At 50.3% G+C, this 20,710-nt stretch overlaps 27 non-coding genes across 27 annotated transcripts; 13 read left to right on the top strand and 14 right to left on the bottom strand.

The window, feature by feature from the left end:
- The first annotated feature begins 229 nt into the window (after positions 1 to 229).
- On the top strand, positions 230 to 302 carry TRNAA-AGC (transfer RNA alanine (anticodon AGC)). Its single transcript has one exon. It is a non-coding gene; the product is annotated as a tRNA-Ala (tRNA).
- Positions 303 to 902: 600 nt separating this feature from the next.
- TRNAR-CCU (transfer RNA arginine (anticodon CCU)) lies at positions 903 to 975 on the bottom strand. The gene has a single exon. It is a non-coding gene; the product is annotated as a tRNA-Arg (tRNA).
- A 694-nt stretch (positions 976 to 1,669) lies between these two features.
- TRNAA-AGC (transfer RNA alanine (anticodon AGC)) lies at positions 1,670 to 1,742 on the top strand. Its single transcript has one exon. It is a non-coding gene; the product is annotated as a tRNA-Ala (tRNA).
- Positions 1,743 to 2,343: 601 nt separating this feature from the next.
- TRNAR-CCU (transfer RNA arginine (anticodon CCU)) lies at positions 2,344 to 2,416 on the bottom strand. The gene has a single exon. It is a non-coding gene; the product is annotated as a tRNA-Arg (tRNA).
- Positions 2,417 to 3,783: 1,367 nt separating this feature from the next.
- TRNAR-CCU (transfer RNA arginine (anticodon CCU)) lies at positions 3,784 to 3,856 on the bottom strand. Its single transcript has one exon. It is a non-coding gene; the product is annotated as a tRNA-Arg (tRNA).
- Positions 3,857 to 4,550: 694 nt separating this feature from the next.
- Positions 4,551 to 4,623, top strand: TRNAA-AGC (transfer RNA alanine (anticodon AGC)). The gene has a single exon. It is a non-coding gene; the product is annotated as a tRNA-Ala (tRNA).
- Positions 4,624 to 5,223: 600 nt separating this feature from the next.
- TRNAR-CCU (transfer RNA arginine (anticodon CCU)) lies at positions 5,224 to 5,296 on the bottom strand. The gene has a single exon. It is a non-coding gene; the product is annotated as a tRNA-Arg (tRNA).
- Positions 5,297 to 5,990: 694 nt separating this feature from the next.
- TRNAA-AGC (transfer RNA alanine (anticodon AGC)) lies at positions 5,991 to 6,063 on the top strand. Its single transcript has one exon. It is a non-coding gene; the product is annotated as a tRNA-Ala (tRNA).
- Positions 6,064 to 6,664: 601 nt separating this feature from the next.
- Positions 6,665 to 6,737, bottom strand: TRNAR-CCU (transfer RNA arginine (anticodon CCU)). The gene has a single exon. It is a non-coding gene; the product is annotated as a tRNA-Arg (tRNA).
- A 694-nt stretch (positions 6,738 to 7,431) lies between these two features.
- On the top strand, positions 7,432 to 7,504 carry TRNAA-AGC (transfer RNA alanine (anticodon AGC)). The gene has a single exon. It is a non-coding gene; the product is annotated as a tRNA-Ala (tRNA).
- Positions 7,505 to 8,104: 600 nt separating this feature from the next.
- On the bottom strand, positions 8,105 to 8,177 carry TRNAR-CCU (transfer RNA arginine (anticodon CCU)). Its single transcript has one exon. It is a non-coding gene; the product is annotated as a tRNA-Arg (tRNA).
- Positions 8,178 to 8,871: 694 nt separating this feature from the next.
- On the top strand, positions 8,872 to 8,944 carry TRNAA-AGC (transfer RNA alanine (anticodon AGC)). Its single transcript has one exon. It is a non-coding gene; the product is annotated as a tRNA-Ala (tRNA).
- Positions 8,945 to 9,545: 601 nt separating this feature from the next.
- TRNAR-CCU (transfer RNA arginine (anticodon CCU)) lies at positions 9,546 to 9,618 on the bottom strand. Its single transcript has one exon. It is a non-coding gene; the product is annotated as a tRNA-Arg (tRNA).
- A 694-nt stretch (positions 9,619 to 10,312) lies between these two features.
- Positions 10,313 to 10,385, top strand: TRNAA-AGC (transfer RNA alanine (anticodon AGC)). Its single transcript has one exon. It is a non-coding gene; the product is annotated as a tRNA-Ala (tRNA).
- A 600-nt stretch (positions 10,386 to 10,985) lies between these two features.
- TRNAR-CCU (transfer RNA arginine (anticodon CCU)) lies at positions 10,986 to 11,058 on the bottom strand. Its single transcript has one exon. It is a non-coding gene; the product is annotated as a tRNA-Arg (tRNA).
- A 694-nt stretch (positions 11,059 to 11,752) lies between these two features.
- Positions 11,753 to 11,825, top strand: TRNAA-AGC (transfer RNA alanine (anticodon AGC)). Its single transcript has one exon. It is a non-coding gene; the product is annotated as a tRNA-Ala (tRNA).
- Positions 11,826 to 12,425: 600 nt separating this feature from the next.
- TRNAR-CCU (transfer RNA arginine (anticodon CCU)) lies at positions 12,426 to 12,498 on the bottom strand. Its single transcript has one exon. It is a non-coding gene; the product is annotated as a tRNA-Arg (tRNA).
- Positions 12,499 to 13,192: 694 nt separating this feature from the next.
- Positions 13,193 to 13,265, top strand: TRNAA-AGC (transfer RNA alanine (anticodon AGC)). The gene has a single exon. It is a non-coding gene; the product is annotated as a tRNA-Ala (tRNA).
- A 601-nt stretch (positions 13,266 to 13,866) lies between these two features.
- On the bottom strand, positions 13,867 to 13,939 carry TRNAR-CCU (transfer RNA arginine (anticodon CCU)). The gene has a single exon. It is a non-coding gene; the product is annotated as a tRNA-Arg (tRNA).
- A 1,367-nt stretch (positions 13,940 to 15,306) lies between these two features.
- On the bottom strand, positions 15,307 to 15,379 carry TRNAR-CCU (transfer RNA arginine (anticodon CCU)). Its single transcript has one exon. It is a non-coding gene; the product is annotated as a tRNA-Arg (tRNA).
- Positions 15,380 to 16,073: 694 nt separating this feature from the next.
- Positions 16,074 to 16,146, top strand: TRNAA-AGC (transfer RNA alanine (anticodon AGC)). Its single transcript has one exon. It is a non-coding gene; the product is annotated as a tRNA-Ala (tRNA).
- A 600-nt stretch (positions 16,147 to 16,746) lies between these two features.
- On the bottom strand, positions 16,747 to 16,819 carry TRNAR-CCU (transfer RNA arginine (anticodon CCU)). The gene has a single exon. It is a non-coding gene; the product is annotated as a tRNA-Arg (tRNA).
- Positions 16,820 to 17,513: 694 nt separating this feature from the next.
- TRNAA-AGC (transfer RNA alanine (anticodon AGC)) lies at positions 17,514 to 17,586 on the top strand. The gene has a single exon. It is a non-coding gene; the product is annotated as a tRNA-Ala (tRNA).
- Positions 17,587 to 18,186: 600 nt separating this feature from the next.
- Positions 18,187 to 18,259, bottom strand: TRNAR-CCU (transfer RNA arginine (anticodon CCU)). Its single transcript has one exon. It is a non-coding gene; the product is annotated as a tRNA-Arg (tRNA).
- Positions 18,260 to 19,069: 810 nt separating this feature from the next.
- Positions 19,070 to 19,142, top strand: TRNAA-AGC (transfer RNA alanine (anticodon AGC)). Its single transcript has one exon. It is a non-coding gene; the product is annotated as a tRNA-Ala (tRNA).
- A 601-nt stretch (positions 19,143 to 19,743) lies between these two features.
- TRNAR-CCU (transfer RNA arginine (anticodon CCU)) lies at positions 19,744 to 19,816 on the bottom strand. The gene has a single exon. It is a non-coding gene; the product is annotated as a tRNA-Arg (tRNA).
- Positions 19,817 to 20,509: 693 nt separating this feature from the next.
- On the top strand, positions 20,510 to 20,582 carry TRNAA-AGC (transfer RNA alanine (anticodon AGC)). Its single transcript has one exon. It is a non-coding gene; the product is annotated as a tRNA-Ala (tRNA).
- Positions 20,583 to 20,710: the final 128 nt, after the last annotated feature.

Raw genomic sequence — 20,710 nt, 5'->3', positions numbered from 1 at the left:
TTAATACCTGGTTGGCCAATCCTCATTGCAATGGATGGCCATCTGCAGCTTTACTTGTAGCTCCACTGAAGGTATTTTGTTTTGGGCAAAGGGGTGAGATTGTGATTTCCTCTGCGGCAGATGAAGAGAAAGGGCTTTATGCACTACAGGTCCCTGGACAGCCAAGCAAGTGTGAGCCGGAGACTGTGCTTCAGCTCTGAAGCAGTGTATCGCGAGCCTTCGAGGAGGAGGGGAATTAGCTCAGATGGTAGAGCGCTCGCTTAGCATGCGAGAGGTAGCGGGATCGATGCCCGCATTCTCCAGCAAGACGCTTTTTCTTCATTTTCACTATTTTATTCAAAACTCACCAATCGTCGCAAATAAAGTCATGTGCTCGCTTCTGTTTTTTTTACTATCATCCTAAAAGTCTTCCGTCCACTTTCTGCTATCCCAAAGAGTCATCCGCGCGAGGGCCGGCAACAGGCGTGATACTGTGCAACAGGCGCATTGCATGGCATTGGTGACATATTCAGGAAATTCCACTTTGATGCCACCCAGGGCTGTTAACCTTTTATTTCATTTCAATACGATGCTTCGAATAATTGGTTCAAAGTGCGCAGCCTTTGCTCTTTTATTTCGTTTTCATCGGAGCAGGTCGGAGCTGGCAGAAGAGTGAGCCCTGTCTGCAGGAGCTCTGATTCCAGAAAGCATATTTTCCCTGTCTTTCTTACCACTCATCTGTGTCTCTTCGCTGACATGAGGGGTTGCTACACTCTGCAGTCTCCCGGCATTTAAAGTCTGCTACCAGCAGAGCACGTTCTGGACTTCACAGCGCCCAGCAAAGTACTAGCCTGCGCCCACCCCCTACTACCGCAAAAACCTTTTGCATGCTTTGGCAGAAGTGTGAACAAAATGCCACGAACCACCCCAGATGGGACTCGAACCCACAATCCCTGGCTTAGGAGGCCAGTGCCTTATCCATTAGGCCACTAGGGCCACTCGTCAGAAAAGGGGAAAGTTCTTTCTTTTCCTCTTCTCTCACTGGAGTCACAGGTACTGACCCACTGAAAAGGGCAAGTTGGCTCACGTCCAAAGCTGCAGTGTCCCAGCACACGCGGGCAAAAGGCACCTGCTTGCACTCGGCTGGACACTTCCGCTTTATGGGACACACGATGGAAAGTGGACTCAATTCCCAGACCTAACTCTTACCTGTTTGGTATTCTGACGCTCGATTGTAAAATATGGCCAGCTGGTAAAAATGACAAAGGGCACTCCAGCGCTGGTCCTTTGGCTGCAGGCGGCGTGTCAGCGGCCTAAAACAGCAAGAAATAGCGAGAGAAATAAAGTGAGAAGCAAGCACCTTTTCAATTGGGCTCTCGGGTCTATGGGACTGGCGTGCAGCCTCTTGATCACAAGCGCAGGTCCAGCGTGAAAGGGCGTGGCAGTGGAGTCACTCTGCTATTAATACCTGGTTGGCCAATCCTCGTTGCAATGGATGGCCATCTGCAGCTTTACTTGTAGCTCCACTGAAGTTATTTTGTTTTGGGCAAAGGGGTGAGATTGTGATTTCCCCTGCGGCAGATGAAGAGAAAGGGCTTTATGCACTACAGGTCCCTGGACAGCCAAGCAAGTGTGAGCCGGAGACTGTGCTTCAGCTCTGAAGCAGTGTATCGAGAGCCTTCGAGGAGGAGGGGAATTAGCTCAGATGGTAGAGCGCTCGCTTAGCATGCGAGAGGTAGCGGGATCGATGCCCGCATTCTCCAGCAAGACGCTTTTTCTTCATTTTCACTATTTTATTCAAAACTCACCAATCGTCTCAAATAAAGGCATGTGCTCGCTTCTGTTTTTTTTTACTATCATCCTAAAAGTCTTCCGTCCACTTTCTGCTATCCCAAAGAGTCATCCGCGCGAGGGCCGGCAACAGGCGTGATACTGTGCAACAGGCGCATTGCATGGCATTGGTGACATATTCAGGAAATTCCACTTTGATGCCACCCAGGGCTGTTAACCTTTTATTTCATTTCAATACGATGCTTAGAATAATTGGTTCAAAGTGCGCAGCCTTTGCTCTTTTATTTCGTTTTCATCGGAGCAGGTCGGAGCTGGCAGAAGAGTGAGCCCTGTCTGCAGGAGCTCTGATTCCAGAAAGCATATTTTCCCTGTCTTTCTTACCACTCATCTGTGTCTCTTCGCTGACATGAGGGGTTGCTACACTCTGCAGTCTCCCGGCATTTAAAGTCTGCTACCAGCAGAGCACGTTCTGGACTTCACAGCGCCCAGCAAAGTACTAGCCTGCGCCCACCCCCTACTACCGCAAAAACCTTTTGCATGCTTTGGCAGAAGTGTGAACAAAATGCCACGAACCACCCCAGATGGGACTCGAACCCACAATCCCTGGCTTAGGAGGCCAGTGCCTTATCCATTAGGCCACTGGGGCCACTCGACAGAGAAGGGGAAAGTTCTTTCTTTTCCTCTTCTCTCACTGGAGTCACAGGTACTGGCCCACTGAAAAGGGCAAGTTGGCTCACGTCCAAAGCTGCAGTGTCCCAGCACACGCGGGCAAAAGGCACCTGCTTGCACTCGGCTGGACACTTCCGCTTTATGGGACACACGATGGAAAGTGGACTCAATTCCCAGACCTAACTCTTACCTGTTTGGTATTCTGACGCTCGATTGTAAAATATGGCCAGCTGGTAAAAATGACAAAGGGCACTCCAGCGCTGGTCCTTTGGCTGCAGGCGGCGTGTCAGCGGCCTAAAACAGCAAGAAATAGCGAGAGAAATAAAGTGAGAAGCAAGCACCTTTTCAATTGGGCTCTCGGGTCTATGGGACTGGCGTGCAGCCTCTTGATCACAAGCGCAGGTCCAGCGTGAAAGGGCGTGGGAGTGGAGTCACTCTGCTATTAATACCTGGTTGGCCAATCCTCATTGCAATGGATGGCCATCTGCAGCTTTACTTGTAGCTCCACTGAAGGTATTTTGTTTTGGGCAAAGGGGTGAGATTGTTATTTCCTCTGCGGCAGATGAAGAGAAAGGGCTTTATGCACTACAGGTCCCTGGACAGCCAAGCAAGTGTGAGCCGGAGACTGTGCTTCAGCTCTGAAGCAGTGTATCGAGAGGCTTCTAGGAGGAGGGGAATTAGCTCAGATGGTAGAGAGCTCGCTTAGCATGCGAGAGGTAGCGGGATCGATGCCCGCATTCTCCAGCAAGACGCTTTTTCTTCATTTTCACTATTTTATTCAAAACTCACCAATCGTCGCAAATAAAGTCATGTGCTCGCTTCTGTTTTTTTTACTATCATCCTAAAAGTCTTCCGTCCACTTTCTGCTATCCCAAAGAGTCATCCGCGCGAGGGCCGGCAACAGGGGTGATACTGTGCAACAGGCGCATTGCATGGCATTGGTGACATATTCAGGAAATTCCACTTTGATGCCACCCAGGGCTGTTAACCTTTTATTTCATTTCAATACGATGCTTCGAATAATTGGTTCAAAGTGCGCAGCCTTTGCTCTTTTATTTCGTTTTCATCGGAGCAGGTCGGAGCTGGCAGAAGAGTGAGCCCTGTCTGCAGGAGCTCTGATTCCAGAAAGCATATTTTCCCTGTCTTTCTTACCACTCATCTGTGTCTCTTCGCTGACATGAGGGGTTGCTACACTCTGCAGTCTCCCGGCATTTAAAGTCTGCTACCAGCAGAGCACGTTCTGGACTTCACAGCGCCCAGCAAAGTACTAGCCTGCGCCCACCCCCTACTACCGCAAAAACCTTTTGCATGCTTTGGCAGAAGTGTGAACAAAATGCCACGAACCACCCCTGATGGGACTCGAACCCACAATCCCTGGCTTAGGAGGCCAGTGCCTTATCCATTAGGCCACTGGGGCAACTTAACAGAGAAGGGGAAAGTTCTTTCTTTTCCTCTTCTCTCACTGGAGTCACGGGTACTGGCCCACTGAAAAGGGCAAGTTGGCTCACGTCCAAAGCTGCAGTGTCCCAGCACACGCGGGCAAAAGGCACCTGCTTGCACTCGGCTGGACACTTCCGCTTTATGGGACACACGATGGAAAGTGGACTCAATTCCCAGACCTAACTCTTACCTGTTTGGTATTCTGACGCTCGATTGTAAAATATGGCCAGCTGGTAAAAATGACAAAGGGCACTCCAGCGCTGGTCCTTTGGCTGCAGGCGGCGTGTCAGCGGCCTAAAACAGCAAGAAATAGCGAGAGAAATAAAGTGAGAAGCAAGCACCTTTTCAATTGGGCTCTCGGGTCTATGGGACTGGCGTGCAGCCTCTTGATCACAAGCGCAGGTCCAGCGTGAAAGGGCGTGGGAGTGGAGTCACTCTGCTATTAATACCTGGTTGGCCAATCCTCATTGCAATGGATGGCCATCTGCAGCTTTACTTGTAGCTCCACTGAAGGTATTTTGTTTTGGGCAAAGGGGTGAGATTGTGATTTCCTCTGCGGCAGATGAAGAGAAAGGGCTTTATGCACTACAGGTCCCTGGACAGCCAAGCAAGTGTGAGCCGGAGACTGTGCTTCAGCTCTGAAGCAGTGTATCGAGAGCCTTCGAGGAGGAGGGGAATTAGCTCAGATGGTAGAGCGCTCGCTTAGCATGCGAGAGGTAGCGGGATCGATGCCCGCATTCTCCAGCAAGACGCTTTTTCTTCATTTTCACTATTTTATTCAAAACTCACCAATCGTCGCAAATAAAGTCATGTGCTCGCTTCTGTTTTTTTTACTATCATCCTAAAAGTCTTCCGTCCACTTTCTGCTATCCCAAAGAGTCATCCGCGCGAGGGCCGGCAACAGGCGTGATACTGTGCAACAGGCGCATTGCATGGCATTGGTGACATATTCAGGAAATTCCACTTTGATGCCACCCAGGGCTGTTAACCTTTTATTTCATTTCAATACGATGCTTCGAATAATTGGTTCAAAGTGCGCAGCCTTTGCTCTTTTATTTCGTTTTCATCGGAGCAGGTCGGAGCTGGCAGAAGAGTGAGCCCTGTCTGCAGGAGCTCTGATTCCAGAAAGCATATTTTCCCTGTCTTTCTTACCACTCATCTGTGTCTCTTCGCTGACATGAGGGGTTGCTACACTCTGCAGTCTCCCGGCATTTAAAGTCTGCTACCAGCAGAGCACGTTCTGGACTTCACAGCGCCCAGCAAAGTACTAGCCTGCGCCCACCCCCTACTACCGCAAAAACCTTTTGCATGCTTTGGCAGAAGTGTGAACAAAATGCCACGAACCACCCCAGATGGGACTCGAACCCACAATCCCTGGCTTAGGAGGCCAGTGCCTTATCCATTAGGCCACTGGGGCCACTCGACAGAGAAGGGGAAAGTTCTTTCTTTTCCTCTTCTCTCACTGGAGTCACGGGTACTGGCCCACTGAAAAGGGCAAGTTGGCTCACGTCCAAAGCTGCAGTGTCTCAGCACACGCGGGCAAAAGGCACCTGCTTGCACTCGGCTGGACACTTCCGCTTTATGGGACACACGATGGAAAGTGGACTCAATTCCCAGACCTAACTCTTACCTGTTTGGTATTCTGACGCTCGATTGTAAAATATGGCCAGCTGGTAAAAATGACAAAGGGCACTCCAGCGCTGGTCCTTTGGCTGCAGGCGGCGTGTCAGCGGCCTAAAACAGCAAGAAATAGCGAGAGAAATAAAGTGAGAAGCAAGCACCTTTTCAATTGGGCTCTCGGGTCTATGGGACTGGCGTGCAGCCTCTTGATCACAAGCGCAGGTCCAGCGTGAAAGGGCGTGGCAGTGGAGTCACTCTGCTATTAATACCTGGTTGGCCAATCCTCGTTGCAATGGATGGCCATCTGCAGCTTTACTTGTAGCTCCACTGAAGGTATTTTGTTTTGGGCAAAGGGGTGAGATTGTGATTTCCTCTGCGGCAGATGAAGAGAAAGGGCTTTATGCACTACAGGTCCCTGGACAGCCAAGCAAGTGTGAGCCGGAGACTGTGCTTCAGCTCTGAAGCAGTGTATCGAGAGCCTTCGAGGAGGAGGGGAATTAGCTCAGATGGTAGAGCGCTTGCTTAGCATGCGAGAGGTAGCGGGATCGATGCCCGCATTCTCCAGCAAGACGCTTTTTCTTCATTTTCACTATTTTATTCAAAACTCACCAATCGTCTCAAATAAAGGCATGTGCTCGCTTCTGTTTTTTTTTACTATCATCCTAAAAGTCTTCCGTCCACTTTCTGCTATCCCAAAGAGTCATCCGCGCGAGGGCCGGCAACAGGCGTGATACTGTGCAACAGGCGCATTGCATGGCATTGGTGACATATTCAGGAAATTCCACTTTGATGCCACCCAGGGCTGTTAACCTTTTATTTCATTTCAATACGATGCTTAGAATAATTGGTTCAAAGTGCGCAGCCTTTGCTCTTTTATTTCGTTTTCATCGGAGCAGGTCGGAGCTGGCAGAAGAGTGAGCCCTGTCTGCAGGAGCTCTGATTCCAGAAAGCATATTTTCCCTGTCTTTCTTACCACTCATCTGTGTCTCTTCGCTGACATGAGGGGTTGCTACACTCTGCAGTCTCCCGGCATTTAAAGTCTGCTACCAGCAGAGCACGTTCTGGACTTCACAGCGCCCAGCAAAGTACTAGCCTGCGCCCACCCCCTACTACCGCAAAAACCTTTTGCATGCTTTGGCAGAAGTGTGAACAAAATGCCACAAACCACCCCAGATGGGACTCGAACCCACAATCCCTGGCTTAGGAGGCCAGTGCCTTATCCATTAGGCCACTGGGGCAACTCGACAGAGAAGGGGAAAGTTCTTTCTTTTCCTCTTCTCTCACTGGAGTCACGGGTACTGGCCCACTGAAAAGGGCAAGTTGGCTCACGTCCAAAGCTGCAGTGTCCCAGCACACGCGGGCAAAAGGCACCTGCTTGCACTCGGCTGGACACTTCCGCTTTATGGGACACACGATGGAAAGTGGACTCAATTCCCAGACCTAACTCTTACCTGTTTGGTATTCTGACGCTCGATTGTAAAATATGGCCAGCTGGTAAAAATGACAAAGGGCACTCCAGCGCTGGTCCTTTGGCTGCAGGCGGCGTGTCAGCGGCCTAAAACAGCAAGAAATAGCGAGAGAAATAAAGTGAGAAGCAAGCACCTTTTCAATTGGGCTCTCGGGTCTATGGGACTGGCGTGCAGCCTCTTGATCACAAGCGCAGGTCCAGCGTGAAAGGGCGTGGGAGTGGAGTCACTCTGCTATTAATACCTGGTTGGCCAATCCTCATTGCAATGGATGGCCATCTGCAGCTTTACTTGTAGCTCCACTGAAGGTATTTTGTTTTGGGCAAAGGGGTGAGATTGTGATTTCCTCTGCGGCAGATGAAGAGAAAGGGCTTTATGCACTACAGGTCCCTGGACAGCCAAGCAAGTGTGAGCCGGAGACTGTGCTTCAGCTCTGAAGCAGTGTATCGAGAGCCTTCGAGGAGGAGGGGAATTAGCTCAGATGGTAGAGCGCTCGCTTAGCATGCGAGAGGTAGCGGGATCGATGCCCGCATTCTCCAGCAAGACGCTTTTTCTTCATTTTCACTATTTTATTCAAAACTCACCAATCGTCGCAAATAAAGTCATGTGCTCGCTTCTGTTTTTTTTACTATCATCCTAAAAGTCTTCCGTCCACTTTCTGCTATCCCAAAGAGTCATCCGCGCGAGGGCCGGCAACAGGCGTGATACTGTGCAACAGGCGCATTGCATGGCATTGGTGACATATTCAGGAAATTCCACTTTGATGCCACCCAGGGCTGTTAACCTTTTATTTCATTTCAATACGATGCTTCGAATAATTGGTTCAAAGTGCGCAGCCTTTGCTCTTTTATTTCGTTTTCATCGGAGCAGGTCGGAGCTGGCAGAAGAGTGAGCCCTGTCTGCAGGAGCTCTGATTCCAGAAAGCATATTTTCCCTGTCTTTCTTACCACTCATCTGTGTCTCTTCGCTGACATGAGGGGTTGCTACACTCTGCAGTCTCCCGGCATTTAAAGTCTGCTACCAGCAGAGCACGTTCTGGACTTCACAGCGCCCAGCAAAGTACTAGCCTGCGCCCACCCCCTACTACCGCAAAAACCTTTTGCATGCTTTGGCAGAAGTGTGAACAAAATGCCACGAACCACCCCAGATGGGACTCGAACCCACAATCCCTGGCTTAGGAGGCCAGTGCCTTATCCATTAGGCCACTGGGGCCACTCGACAGAGAAGGGGAAAGTTCTTTCTTTTCCTCTTCTCTCACTGGAGTCACGGGTACTGGCCCACTGAAAAGGGCAAGTTGGCTCACGTCCAAAGCTGCAGTGTCCCAGCACACGCGGGCAAAAGGCACCTGCTTGCACTCGGCTGGACACTTCCGCTTTATGGGACACACGATGGAAAGTGGACTCAATTCCCAGACCTAACTCTTACCTGTTTGGTATTCTGACGCTCGATTGTAAAATATGGCCAGCTGGTAAAAATGACAAAGGGCACTCCAGCGCTGGTCCTTTGGCTGCAGGCGGCGTGTCAGCGGCCTAAAACAGCAAGAAATAGCGAGAGAAATAAAGTGAGAAGCAAGCACCTTTTCAATTGGGCTCTCGGGTCTATGGGACTGGCGTGCAGCCTCTTGATCACAAGCGCAGGTCCAGCGTGAAAGGGCGTGGCAGTGGAGTCACTCTGCTATTAATACCTGGTTGGCCAATCCTCGTTGCAATGGATGGCCATCTGCAGCTTTACTTGTAGCTCCACTGAAGGTATTTTGTTTTGGGCAAAGGGGTGAGATTGTGATTTCCTCTGCGGCAGATGAAGAGAAAGGGCTTTATGCACTACAGGTCCCTGGACAGCCAAGCAAGTGTGAGCCGGAGACTGTGCTTCAGCTCTGAAGCAGTGTATCGAGAGCCTTCGAGGAGGAGGGGAATTAGCTCAGATGGTAGAGCGCTTGCTTAGCATGCGAGAGGTAGCGGGATCGATGCCCGCATTCTCCAGCAAGACGCTTTTTCTTCATTTTCACTATTTTATTCAAAACTCACCAATCGTCTCAAATAAAGGCATGTGCTCGCTTCTGTTTTTTTTTACTATCATCCTAAAAGTCTTCCGTCCACTTTCTGCTATCCCAAAGAGTCATCCGCGCGAGGGCCGGCAACAGGCGTGATACTGTGCAACAGGCGCATTGCATGGCATTGGTGACATATTCAGGAAATTCCACTTTGATGCCACCCAGGGCTGTTAACCTTTTATTTCATTTCAATACGATGCTTAGAATAATTGGTTCAAAGTGCGCAGCCTTTGCTCTTTTATTTCGTTTTCATCGGAGCAGGTCGGAGCTGGCAGAAGAGTGAGCCCTGTCTGCAGGAGCTCTGATTCCAGAAAGCATATTTTCCCTGTCTTTCTTACCACTCATCTGTGTCTCTTCGCTGACATGAGGGGTTGCTACACTCTGCAGTCTCCCGGCATTTAAAGTCTGCTACCAGCAGAGCACGTTCTGGACTTCACAGCGCCCAGCAAAGTACTAGCCTGCGCCCACCCCCTACTACCGCAAAAACCTTTTGCATGCTTTGGCAGAAGTGTGAACAAAATGCCACGAACCACCCCAGATGGGACTCGAACCCACAATCCCTGGCTTAGGAGGCCAGTGCCTTATCCATTAGGCCACTGGGGCCACTCGACAGAGAAGGGGAAAGTTCTTTCTTTTCCTCTTCTCTCACTGGAGTCACGGGTACTGGCCCACTGAAAAGGGCAAGTTGGCTCACGTCCAAAGCTGCAGTGTCCCAGCACACGCGGGCAAAAGGCACCTGCTTGCACTCGGCTGGACACTTCCGCTTTATGGGACACACGATGGAAAGTGGACTCAATTCCCAGACCTAACTCTTACCTGTTTGGTATTCTGACGCTCGATTGTAAAATATGGCCAGCTGGTAAAAATGACAAAGGGCACTCCAGCGCTGGTCCTTTGGCTGCAGGCGGCGTGTCAGCTGCCTAAAACAGCAAGAAATAGCGAGAGAAATAAAGTGAGAAGCAAGCACCTTTTCAATTGGGCTCTCGGGTCTATGGGACTGGCGTGCAGCCTCTTGATCACAAGCGCAGGTCCAGCGTGAAAGGGCGTGGGAGTGGAGTCACTCTGCTATTAATACCTGGTTGGCCAATCCTCATTGCAATGGATGGCCATCTGCAGCTTTACTTGTAGCTCCACTGAAGGTATTTTGTTTTGGGCAAAGGGGTGAGATTGTGATTTCCTCTGCGGCAGATGAAGAGAAAGGGCTTTATGCACTACAGGTCCCTGGACAGCCAAGCAAGTGTGAGCCGGAGACTGTGCTTCAGCTCTGAAGCAGTGTATCGAGAGCCTTCGAGGAGGAGGGGAATTAGCTCAGATGGTAGAGCGCTCGCTTAGCATGCGAGAGGTAGCGGGATCGATGCCCGCATTCTCCAGCAAGACGCTTTTTCTTCATTTTCACTATTTTATTCAAAACTCACCAATCGTCGCAAATAAAGTCATGTGCTCGCTTCTGTTTTTTTCACTATCATCCTAAAAGTCTTCCGTCCACTTTCTGCTATCCCAAAGAGTCATCCGCGCGAGGGCCGGCAACAGGCGTGATACTGTGCAACAGGCGCATTGCATGGCATTGGTGACATATTCAGGAAATTCCACTTTGATGCCACCCAGGGCTGTTAACCTTTTATTTCATTTCAATACGATGCTTCGAATAATTGGTTCAAAGTGCGCAGCCTTTGCTCTTTTATTTCGTTTTCATCGGAGCAGGTCGGAGCTGGCAGAAGAGTGAGCCCTGTCTGCAGGAGCTCTGATTCCAGAAAGCATATTTTCCCTGTCTTTCTTACCACTCATCTGTGTCTCTTCGCTGACATGAGGGGTTGCTACACTCTGCAGTCTCCCGGCATTTAAAGTCTGCTACCAGCAGAGCACGTTCTGGACTTCACAGCGCCCAGCAAAGTACTAGCCTGCGCCCACCCCCTACTACCGCAAAAACCTTTTGCATGCTTTGGCAGAAGTGTGAACAAAATGCCACGAACCACCCCAGATGGGACTCGAACCCACAATCCCTGGCTTAGGAGGCCAGTGCCTTATCCATTAGGCCACTGGGGCCACTCGACAGAAAAGGGGAAAGTTCTTTCTTTTCCTCTTCTCTCACTGGAGTCACGGGTACTGGCCCACTGAAAAGGGCAAGTTGGCTCACGTCCAAAGCTGCAGTGTCCCAGCACACGCGGGCAAAAGGCACCTGCTTGCACTCGGCTGGACACTTCCGCTTTATGGGACACACGATGGAAAGTGGACTCAATTCCCAGACCTAACTCTTACCTGTTTGGTATTCTGACGCTCGATTGTAAAATATGGCCAGCTGGTAAAAATGACAAAGGGCACTCCAGCGCTGGTCCTTTGGCTGCAGGCGGCGTGTCAGCGGCCTAAAACAGCAAGAAATAGCGAGAGAAATAAAGTGAGAAGCAAGCACCTTTTCAATTGGGCTCTCGGGTCTATGGGACTGGCGTGCAGCCTCTTGATCACAAGCGCAGGTCCAGCGTGAAAGGGCGTGGGAGTGGAGTCACTCTGCTATTAATACCTGGTTGGCCAATCCTCATTGCAATGGATGGCCATCTGCAGCTTTACTTGTAGCTCCACTGAAGGTATTTTGTTTTGGGCAAAGGGGTGAGATTGTGATTTCCTCTGCGGCAGATGAAGAGAAAGGGCTTTATGCACTACAGGTCCCTGGACAGCCAAGCAAGTGTGAGCCGGAGACTGTGCTTCAGCTCTGAAGCAGTGTATCGCGAGCCTTCGAGGAGGAGGGGAATTAGCTCAGATGGTAGAGCGCTCGCTTAGCATGCGAGAGGTAGCGGGATCGATGCCCGCATTCTCCAGCAAGACGCTTTTTCTTCATTTTCACTATTTTATTCAAAACTCACCAATCGTCGCAAATAAAGTCATGTGCTCGCTTCTGTTTTTTTTACTATCATCCTAAAAGTCTTCCGTCCACTTTCTGCTATCCCAAAGAGTCATCCGCGCGAGGGCCGGCAACAGGCGTGATACTGTGCAACAGGCGCATTGCATGGCATTGGTGACATATTCAGGAAATTCCACTTTGATGCCACCCAGGGCTGTTAACCTTTTATTTCATTTCAATACGATGCTTCGAATAATTGGTTCAAAGTGCGCAGCCTTTGCTCTTTTATTTCGTTTTCATCGGAGCAGGTCGGAGCTGGCAGAAGAGTGAGCCCTGTCTGCAGGAGCTCTGATTCCAGAAAGCATATTTTCCCTGTCTTTCTTACCACTCATCTGTGTCTCTTCGCTGACATGAGGGGTTGCTACACTCTGCAGTCTCCCGGCATTTAAAGTCTGCTACCAGCAGAGCACGTTCTGGACTTCACAGCGCCCAGCAAAGTACTAGCCTGCGCCCACCCCCTACTACCGCAAAAACCTTTTGCATGCTTTGGCAGAAGTGTGAACAAAATGCCACGAACCACCCCAGATGGGACTCGAACCCACAATCCCTGGCTTAGGAGGCCAGTGCCTTATCCATTAGGCCACTAGGGCCACTCGTCAGAAAAGGGGAAAGTTCTTTCTTTTCCTCTTCTCTCACTGGAGTCACAGGTACTGACCCACTGAAAAGGGCAAGTTGGCTCACGTCCAAAGCTGCAGTGTCCCAGCACACGCGGGCAAAAGGCACCTGCTTGCACTCGGCTGGACACTTCCGCTTTATGGGACACACGATGGAAAGTGGACTCAATTCCCAGACCTAACTCTTACCTGTTTGGTATTCTGACGCTCGATTGTAAAATATGGCCAGCTGGTAAAAATGACAAAGGGCACTCCAGCGCTGGTCCTTTGGCTGCAGGCGGCGTGTCAGCGGCCTAAAACAGCAAGAAATAGCGAGAGAAATAAAGTGAGAAGCAAGCACCTTTTCAATTGGGCTCTCGGGTCTATGGGACTGGCGTGCAGCCTCTTGATCACAAGCGCAGGTCCAGCGTGAAAGGGCGTGGCAGTGGAGTCACTCTGCTATTAATACCTGGTTGGCCAATCCTCGTTGCAATGGATGGCCATCTGCAGCTTTACTTGTAGCTCCACTGAAGTTATTTTGTTTTGGGCAAAGGGGTGAGATTGTGATTTCCCCTGCGGCAGATGAAGAGAAAGGGCTTTATGCACTACAGGTCCCTGGACAGCCAAGCAAGTGTGAGCCGGAGACTGTGCTTCAGCTCTGAAGCAGTGTATCGAGAGCCTTCGAGGAGGAGGGGAATTAGCTCAGATGGTAGAGCGCTCGCTTAGCATGCGAGAGGTAGCGGGATCGATGCCCGCATTCTCCAGCAAGACGCTTTTTCTTCATTTTCACTATTTTATTCAAAACTCACCAATCGTCTCAAATAAAGGCATGTGCTCGCTTCTGTTTTTTTTTACTATCATCCTAAAAGTCTTCCGTCCACTTTCTGCTATCCCAAAGAGTCATCCGCGCGAGGGCCGGCAACAGGCGTGATACTGTGCAACAGGCGCATTGCATGGCATTGGTGACATATTCAGGAAATTCCACTTTGATGCCACCCAGGGCTGTTAACCTTTTATTTCATTTCAATACGATGCTTAGAATAATTGGTTCAAAGTGCGCAGCCTTTGCTCTTTTATTTCGTTTTCATCGGAGCAGGTCGGAGCTGGCAGAAGAGTGAGCCCTGTCTGCAGGAGCTCTGATTCCAGAAAGCATATTTTCCCTGTCTTTCTTACCACTCATCTGTGTCTCTTCGCTGACATGAGGGGTTGCTACACTCTGCAGTCTCCCGGCATTTAAAGTCTGCTACCAGCAGAGCACGTTCTGGACTTCACAGCGCCCAGCAAAGTACTAGCCTGCGCCCACCCCCTACTACCGCAAAAACCTTTTGCATGCTTTGGCAGAAGTGTGAACAAAATGCCACGAACCACCCCAGATGGGACTCGAACCCACAATCCCTGGCTTAGGAGGCCAGTGCCTTATCCATTAGGCCACTGGGGCCACTCGACAGAGAAGGGGAAAGTTCTTTCTTTTCCTCTTCTCTCACTGGAGTCACAGGTACTGGCCCACTGAAAAGGGCAAGTTGGCTCACGTCCAAAGCTGCAGTGTCCCAGCACACGCGGGCAAAAGGCACCTGCTTGCACTCGGCTGGACACTTCCGCTTTATGGGACACACGATGGAAAGTGGACTCAATTCCCAGACCTAACTCTTACCTGTTTGGTATTCTGACGCTCGATTGTAAAATATGGCCAGCTGGTAAAAATGACAAAGGGCACTCCAGCGCTGGTCCTTTGGCTGCAGGCGGCGTGTCAGCGGCCTAAAACAGCAAGAAATAGCGAGAGAAATAAAGTGAGAAGCAAGCACCTTTTCAATTGGGCTCTCGGGTCTATGGGACTGGCGTGCAGCCTCTTGATCACAAGCGCAGGTCCAGCGTGAAAGGGCGTGGGAGTGGAGTCACTCTGCTATTAATACCTGGTTGGCCAATCCTCATTGCAATGGATGGCCATCTGCAGCTTTACTTGTAGCTCCACTGAAGGTATTTTGTTTTGGGCAAAGGGGTGAGATTGTTATTTCCTCTGCGGCAGATGAAGAGAAAGGGCTTTATGCACTACAGGTCCCTGGACAGCCAAGCAAGTGTGAGCCGGAGACTGTGCTTCAGCTCTGAAGCAGTGTATCGAGAGGCTTCTAGGAGGAGGGGAATTAGCTCAGATGGTAGAGAGCTCGCTTAGCATGCGAGAGGTAGCGGGATCGATGCCCGCATTCTCCAGCAAGACGCTTTTTCTTCATTTTCACTATTTTATTCAAAACTCACCAATCGTCGCAAATAAAGTCATGTGCTCGCTTCTGTTTTTTTTACTATCATCCTAAAAGTCTTCCGTCCACTTTCTGCTATCCCAAAGAGTCATCCGCGCGAGGGCCGGCAACAGGGGTGATACTGTGCAACAGGCGCATTGCATGGCATTGGTGACATATTCAGGAAATTCCACTTTGATGCCACCCAGGGCTGTTAACCTTTTATTTCATTTCAATACGATGCTTCGAATAATTGGTTCAAAGTGCGCAGCCTTTGCTCTTTTATTTCGTTTTCATCGGAGCAGGTCGGAGCTGGCAGAAGAGTGAGCCCTGTCTGCAGGAGCTCTGATTCCAGAAAGCATATTTTCCCTGTCTTTCTTACCACTCATCTGTGTCTCTTCGCTGACATGAGGGGTTGCTACACTCTGCAGTCTCCCGGCATTTAAAGTCTGCTACCAGCAGAGCACGTTCTGGACTTCACAGCGCCCAGCAAAGTACTAGCCTGCGCCCACCCCCTACTACCGCAAAAACCTTTTGCATGCTTTGGCAGAAGTGTGAACAAAATGCCACGAACCACCCCTGATGGGACTCGAACCCACAATCCCTGGCTTAGGAGGCCAGTGCCTTATCCATTAGGCCACTGGGGCAACTTAACAGAGAAGGGGAAAGTTCTTTCTTTTCCTCTTCTCTCACTGGAGTCACGGGTACTGGCCCACTGAAAAGGGCAAGTTGGCTCACGTCCAAAGCTGCAGTGTCCCAGCACACGCGGGCAAAAGGCACCTGCTTGCACTCGGCTGGACACTTCCGCTTTATGGGACACACGATGGAAAGTGGACTCAATTCCCAGACCTAACTCTTACCTGTTTGGTATTCTGACGCTCGATTGTAAAATATGGCCAGCTGGTAAAAATGACAAAGGGCACTCCAGCGCTGGTCCTTTGGCTGCAGGCGGCGTGTCAGCGGCCTAAAACAGCAAGAAATAGCGAGAGAAATAAAGTGAGAAGCAAGCACCTTTTCAATTGGGCTCTCGGGTCTATGGGACTGGCGTGCAGCCTCTTGATCACAAGCGCAGGTCCAGCGTGAAAGGGCGTGGGAGTGGAGTCACTCTGCTATTAATACCTGGTTGGCCAATCCTCATTGCAATGGATGGCCATCTGCAGCTTTACTTGTAGCTCCACTGAAGGTATTTTGTTTTGGGCAAAGGGGTGAGATTGTGATTTCCTCTGCGGCAGATGAAGAGAAAGGGCTTTATGCACTACAGGTCCCTGGACAGCCAAGCAAGTGTGAGCCGGAGACTGTGCTTCAGCTCTGAAGCAGTGTATCGAGAGCCTTCGAGGAGGAGGGGAATTAGCTCAGATGGTAGAGCGCTCGCTTAGCATGCGAGAGGTAGCGGGATCGATGCCCGCATTCTCCAGCAAGACGCTTTTTCTTCATTTTCACTATTTTATTCAAAACTCACCAATCGTCGCAAATAAAGTCATGTGCTCGCTTCTGTTTTTTTTACTATCATCCTAAAAGTCTTCCGTCCACTTTCTGCTATCCCAAAGAGTCATCCGCGCGAGGGCCGGCAACAGGCGTGATACTGTGCAACAGGCGCATTGCATGGCATTGGTGACATATTCAGGAAATTCCACTTTGATGCCACCCAGGGCTGTTAACCTTTTATTTCATTTCAATACGATGCTTCGAATAATTGGTTCAAAGTGCGCAGCCTTTGCTCTTTTATTTCGTTTTCATCGGAGCAGGTCGGAGCTGGCAGAAGAGTGAGCCCTGTCTGCAGGAGCTCTGATTCCAGAAAGCATATTTTCCCTGTCTTTCTTACCACTCATCTGTGTCTCTTCGCTGACATGAGGGGTTGCTACACTCTGCAGTCTCCCGGCATTTAAAGTCTGCTACCAGCAGAGCACGTTCTGGACTTCACAGCGCCCAGCAAAGTACTAGCCTGCGCCCACCCCCTACTACCGCAAAAACCTTTTGCATGCTTTGGCAGAAGTGTGAACAAAATGCCACGAACCACCCCAGATGGGACTCGAACCCACAATCCCTGGCTTAGGAGGCCAGTGCCTTATCCATTAGGCCACTGGGGCCACTCGACAGAGAAGGGGAAAGTTCTTTCTTTTCCTCTTCTCTCACTGGAGTCACGGGTACTGGCCCACTGAAAAGGGCAAGTTGGCTCACGTCCAAAGCTGCAGTGTCCCAGCACACGCGGGCAAAAGGCACCTGCTTGCACTCGGCTGGACACTTCCGCTTTATGGGACACACGATGGAAAGTGGACTCAATTCCCAGACCTAACTCTTACCTGTTTGGTATTCTGACGCTCGATTGTAAAATATGGCCAGCTGGTAAAAATGACAAAGGGCACTCCAGCGCTGGTCCTTTGGCTGCAGGCGGCGTGTCAGCGGCCTAAAACAGCAAGAAATAGCGAGAGAAATAAAGTGAGAAGCAAGCACCTTTTCAATTGGGCTCTCGGGTCTATGGGACTGGCGTGCAGCCTCTTGATCACAAGCGCAGGTCCAGCGTGAAAGGGCGTGGGAGTGGAGTCACTCTGCTATTAATACCTGGTTGGCCAATCCTCATTGCAATGGATGGCCATCTGCAGCTTTACTTGTAGCTCCACTGAAGGTATTTTGTTTTGGGCAAAGGGGTGAGATTGTGATTTCCTCTGCGGCAGATGAAGAGAAAGGGCTTTATGCACTACAGGTCCCTGGACAGCCAAGCAAGTGTGAGCCGGAGACTGTGCTTCAGCTCTGAAGCAGTGTATCGAGAGCCTTCGAGGAGGAGGGGAATTAGCTCAGATGGTAGAGCGCTCGCTTAGCATGCGAGAGGTAGCGGGATCGATGCCCGCATTCTCCAGCAAGACGCTTTTTCTTCATTTTCACTATTTTATTCAAAACTCACCAATCGTCGCAAATAAAGTCATGTGCTCGCTTCTGTTTTTTTTACTATCATCCTAAAAGTCTTCCGTCCACTTTCTGCTATCCCAAAGAGTCATCCGCGCGAGGGCCGGCAACAGGCGTGATACTGTGCAACAGGCGCATTGCATGGCATTGGTGACATATTCAGGAAATTCCACTTTGATGCCACCCAGGGCTGTTAACCTTTTATTTCATTTCAATACGATGCTTAGAATAATTGGTTCAAAGTGCGCAGCCTTTGCTCTTTTATTTCGTTTTCATCGGAGCAGGTCGGAGCTGGCAGAAGAGTGAGCCCTGTCTGCAGGAGCTCTGATTCCAGAAAGCATATTTTCCCTGTCTTTCTTACCACTCATCTGTGTCTCTTCGCTGACATGAGGGGTTGCTACACTCTGCAGTCTCCCGGCATTTAAAGTCTGCTACCAGCAGAGCACGTTCTGGACTTCACAGCGCCCAGCAAAGTACTAGCCTGCGCCCACCCCCTACTACCGCAAAAACCTTTTGCATGCTTTGGCAGAAGTGTGAACAAAATGCCACGAACCACCCCAGATGGGACTCGAACCCACAATCCCTGGCTTAGGAGGCCAGTGCCTTATCCATTAGGCCACTGGGGCCACTCGACAGAGAAGGGGAAAGTTCTTTCTTTTCCTCTTCTCTCACTGGAGTCACAGGTACTGGCCCACTGAAAAGGGCAAGTTGGCCAGTGCCTTATCCATTAGGCCACTGGGGCCACTCGACAGAGAAAGGGAAAGTTCTTTCTTTTCCTCTTCTCTCACTGGAGTCACGGGTACTGGCCCACTGAAAAGGGCAAGTTGGCTCACGTCCAAAGCTGCAGTGTCCCAGCACACGCGGGCAAAAGGCACCTGCTTGCACTCGGCTGGACACTTCCGCTTTATGGGACACACGATGGAAAGTGGACTCAATTCCCAGACCTAACTCTTACCTGTTTGGTATTCTGACGCTCGATTGTAAAATATGGCCAGCTGGTAAAAATGACAAAGGGCACTCCAGCGCTGGTCCTTTGGCTGCAGGCGGCGTGTCAGCGGCCTAAAACAGCAAGAAATAGCGAGAGAAATAAAGTGAGAAGCAAGCACCTTTTCAATTGGGCTCTCGGGTCTATGGGACTGGCGTGCAGCCTCTTGATCACAAGCGCAGGTCCAGCGTGAAAGGGCGTGGGAGTGGAGTCACTCTGCTATTAATACCTGGTTGGCCAATCCTCATTGCAATGGATGGCCATCTGCAGCTTTACTTGTAGCTCCACTGAAGGTATTTTGTTTTGGGCAAAGGGGTGAGATTGTGATTTCCTCTGCGGCAGATGAAGAGAAAGGGCTTTATGCACTACAGGTCCCTGGACAGCCAAGCAAGTGTGAGCCGGAGACTGTGCTTCAGCTCTGAAGCAGTGTATCGAGAGCCTTCGAGGAGGAGGGGAATTAGCTCAGATGGTAGAGCGCTCGCTTAGCATGCGAGAGGTAGCGGGATCGATGCCCGCATTCTCCAGCAAGACGCTTTTTCTTCATTTTCACTATTTTATTCAAAACTCACCAATCGTCGCAAATAAAGTCATGTGCTCGCTTCTGTTTTTTTTTACTATCATCCTAAAAGTCTTCCGTCCACTTTCTGCTATCCCAAAGAGTCATCCGCGCGAGGGCCGGCAACAGGCGTGATACTGTGCAACAGGCGCATTGCATGGCATTGGTGACATATTCAGGAAATTCCACTTTGATGCCACCCAGGGCTGTTAACCTTTTATTTCATTTCAATACGATGCTTCGAATAATTGGTTCAAAGTGCGCAGCCTTTGCTCTTTTATTTCGTTTTCATCGGAGCAGGTCGGAGCTGGCAGAAGAGTGAGCCCTGTCTGCAGGAGCTCTGATTCCAGAAAGCATATTTTCCCTGTCTTTCTTACCACTCATCTGTGTCTCTTCGCTGACATGAGGGGTTGCTACACTCTGCAGTCTCCCGGCATTTAAAGTCTGCTACCAGCAGAGCACGTTCTGGACTTCACAGCGCCCAGCAAAGTACTAGCCTGCGCCCACCCCCTACTACCGCAAAAAACTTTTGCATGCTTTGGCAGAAGTGTGAACAAAATGCCACGAACCACCCCAGATGGGACTCGAACCCACAATCCCTGGCTTAGGAGGCCAGTGCCTTATCCATTAGGCCACTGGGGCAACTTAACAGAGAAGGGAAAGTTCTTTCTTTTCCTCTTCTCTCACTGGAGTCACGGGTACTGGCCCACTGAAAAGGGCAAGTTGGCTCACGTCCAAAGCTGCAGTGTCCCAACACACGCGGGCAAAAGGCACCTGCTTGCACTCGGCTGGACACTTCCGCTTTATGGGACACACGATGGAAAGTGGACTCAATTCCCAGACCTAACTCTTACCTGTTTGGTATTCTGACGCTCGATTGTAAAATATGGCCAGCTGGTAAAAATGACAAAGGGCACTCCAGCGCTGGTCCTTTGGCTGCAAGCGGCGTGTCAGCGGCCTAAAACAGCAAGAAATAGCGAGAGAAATAAAGTGAGAAGCAAGCACCTTTTCAATTGGGCTCTCGGGTCTATGGGACTGGCGTGCAGCCTCTTGATCACAAGCGCAGGTCCAGCGTGAAAGGGCGTGGGAGTGGAGTCACTCTGCTATTAATACCTGGTTGGCCAATCCTCATTGCAATGGATGGCCATCTGCAGCTTTACTTGTAGCTCCACTGAAGGTATTTTGTTTTGGGCAAAGGGGTGAGATTGTGATTTCCTCTGCGGCAGATGAAGAGAAAGGGCTTTATGCACTACAGGTCCCTGGACAGCCAAGCAAGTGTGAGCCGGAGACTGTTCTTCAGCTCTGAAGCAGTGTATCGAGAGGCTTCTAGGAGGAGGGGAATTAGCTCAGATGGTAGAGCGCTCGCTTAGCATGCGAGAGGTAGCGGGATCGATGCCCGCATTCTCCAGCAAGACGCTTTTTCTTCATTTTCACTATTTTATTCAAAACTCACCAATCGTCGCAAATAAAGTCATGTGCTCGCTTCTGTTTTTTTTACTATCATCCTAAAAGTCTTCCGTCCACTTTCTGCTATCC

Source organism: Ambystoma mexicanum, chromosome 5q (genome assembly GCF_040938575.1).
Source record: "Ambystoma mexicanum isolate Mex_15411 chromosome 5q, UKY_AmexF1_1, whole genome shotgun sequence".
Classification (NCBI taxonomy): domain Eukaryota; kingdom Metazoa; phylum Chordata; class Amphibia; order Caudata; family Ambystomatidae; genus Ambystoma; species Ambystoma mexicanum.
The sequence above is the reverse complement of the archived record's forward strand: the minus strand, read 5'-3'. Positions and strand labels throughout refer to the sequence as shown.